Raw genomic sequence first — 2,500 nt, 5'->3', positions numbered from 1 at the left:
AGCCAGACAAGCACATGCTCTCTTGAATGTGTAAACACACACACAACACACAAACAAAATGAGAGGCATGTGTATGCATCGCTATTCGTCAGGTCTCTGGTCTCTCTTTGGTCTCTGGCCTCTGGTTTCTGCTCTCTCTTTGGTCTCTGGTCTCTAGTCTCTGGTCTCACGTCTCCCTCTGGTCTCTGGTCTCTCTTTGGTCTCTGGTTTCTCTTTGGTCTCTGGTCTCTCTTTGGTCTCTGGTCTCTCTTTGGTATCAGATGTCTAGTATCTGGTCTCTCTTCGATCTCTGGTATCTCTTTGGTCTCTGGTCTCTGGACACTCCTTGGTCTCTGGTCTCTCTTTGGTCTCTGGTCTCTGGTCTCTGGTCTCTAGTCTCTAGTCTCTAGTCTCTAGTCTCTAGTCTCTAGTCTCTGGTCTCTGGTCTCTAGTCTCTGGTCTCTGGTCTCCAGTCTCTAGTCTCTAGTCTCTGGTCTCTAGTCTCTTCTCTCTAGTCTCTGGTCTCTTCTCTCTAGTCTCTAGTCTCTAGTCTCTAGTCTCTAGTCTCTAGTCTCTGGTCTCTAGTCTCTAGTCTCTGCTCTCTAGTCTCTGGTCTCTGGTCTCTGGTCTCTTCTCTCTAGTCTCTGGTCTCTGGTCTCTAGCCTCTAGTCTCTAGTCTCTAGTCTCTGGTCTCTAGTCTCTAGTCTCTAGTCTCTAGTCTCTGGTCTCTGGTCTCTAGTCTCTTTGGTCTCTGGTCTCTCTTTGGTCTCTGGTCTCTCTTTGGTCTCTGGTCTCTCTTTGGTATCAGATGTCTAGTATCTGGTCTCTCTTCGATCTCTGGTATCTCTTTGGTCTCTGGTCTCTGGACACTCCTTGGTCTCTGGTCTCTCTTTGGTCTCTGGTCTCTGGTCTCTGGTCTCTAGTCTCTAGTCTCTAGTCTCTAGTCTCTAGTCTCTAGTCTCTGGTCTCTGGTCTCTAGTCTCTGGTCTCTGGTCTCCAGTCTCTAGTCTCTAGTCTCTGGTCTCTAGTCTCTTCTCTCTAGTCTCTGGTCTCTTCTCTCTAGTCTCTAGTCTCTAGTCTCTAGTCTCTAGTCTCTGGTCTCTAGTCTCTAGTCTCTGCTCTCTAGTCTCTGGTCTCTGGTCTCTGGACTCTTCTCTCTAGTCTCTGGTCTCTGGTCTCTAGTCTCTAGTCTCTAGTCTCTAGTCTCTGGTCTCTAGTCTCTAGTCTCTAGTCTCTAGTCTCTGGTCTCTGGTCTCTAGTCTCTAGTCTCTGGTCTCTGGTCTCCAGTCTCTAGTCTCTAGTCTCTGGTCTCTAGTCTCTTCTCTCTAGTCTCTGGTCTCTTCTCTCTAGTCTCTAGTCTCTGGTCTCTAGTCTCTAGTCTCTAGTCTCTGGTCTCTAGTCTCTAGTCTCTAGTCTCTGCTCTCTAGTCTCTGGTCTCTGGTCTCTGGTCTCTGGTCTCTTCTCTCTAGTCTCTGGTCTCTGGTCTCTAGTCTCTAGTCTCTAGTCTCTGCTCTCTAGTCTCTAGTCTCTGGTCTCTGGTCTCTTCTCTCTAGTCTCTGGTTGCTGGTCTCTGGTCTCTAGACTCTGGTCTCTAGACTCTAGTCTCTGGTCTCTAGTCTCTGGTTGCTGGTCCTGGTCTCTCTAGCCCCGGTCTCAGAGAGTCCCCTAATGACAGAGTCCAGGTTCATTTTAGTCTCTTTGACCTCCCGTCCACCGCGACACCGTGAGTGTTTCCAGGACCGCTGCGTCTGAACCGAGACAGGCCGACCGCGCTGGGCCTGTAAAAACACACATTCCACATGTTTCTGTAAGTATAGTAGGGAAGCATGCACAACCTCAATCAAACACACTCTCACACACACACAGGCATACACACACACACACAATCGTCTGGCCTCATTTGAATGCAAACAAACGCACACTGGTGCAGGCACACACACACACACGCACACACATACACACACACATACAGACACACACACACACAAACAAATACACTCACAGTCACACACACACACACACACACTCGTCTGGCCTCATTTGAATGCAAACAAACGCACACTGGTGCAGGCACACACACACACACGCACACACACACACACACACATACAGACACACACACACAAACAAATACACTCACAGTCACACACACACACACGTGTATATTATCCTAACAAATACACGCACATATCAAATAACAAACCTACACACAAACCCACAGCCTTTGATACACACTCGTAGGTGACTAGGACTCCCACGCACACGAGCATTCAAATGAACTACATTCACACACAAATAAACTCTCGCACAATCAGACACAGACACACAGCTGCCCTGTGGCTGCGGCGCGCACAACGTCACATGACACGCACACGTCACGGGTTGCCCTGGTGTTGCCTGTGAGTGTGTGTGTGTGTGTGTGTGTGTGTGTGTGTGTGTGTGTGTGTGTGTGTGTGTGTGTGTGTGTGTGTGTGTGTGCACGTGGTGCATCTGTCACTCAGGAAGACCCCCCCAGGGCGAA

The sequence above is a fragment of the Gadus morhua genome, chromosome 22 (assembly GCF_902167405.1).
Source record: "Gadus morhua chromosome 22, gadMor3.0, whole genome shotgun sequence".
Classification (NCBI taxonomy): domain Eukaryota; kingdom Metazoa; phylum Chordata; class Actinopteri; order Gadiformes; family Gadidae; genus Gadus; species Gadus morhua.
Note: the sequence above shows the minus strand (reverse complement) of the source record.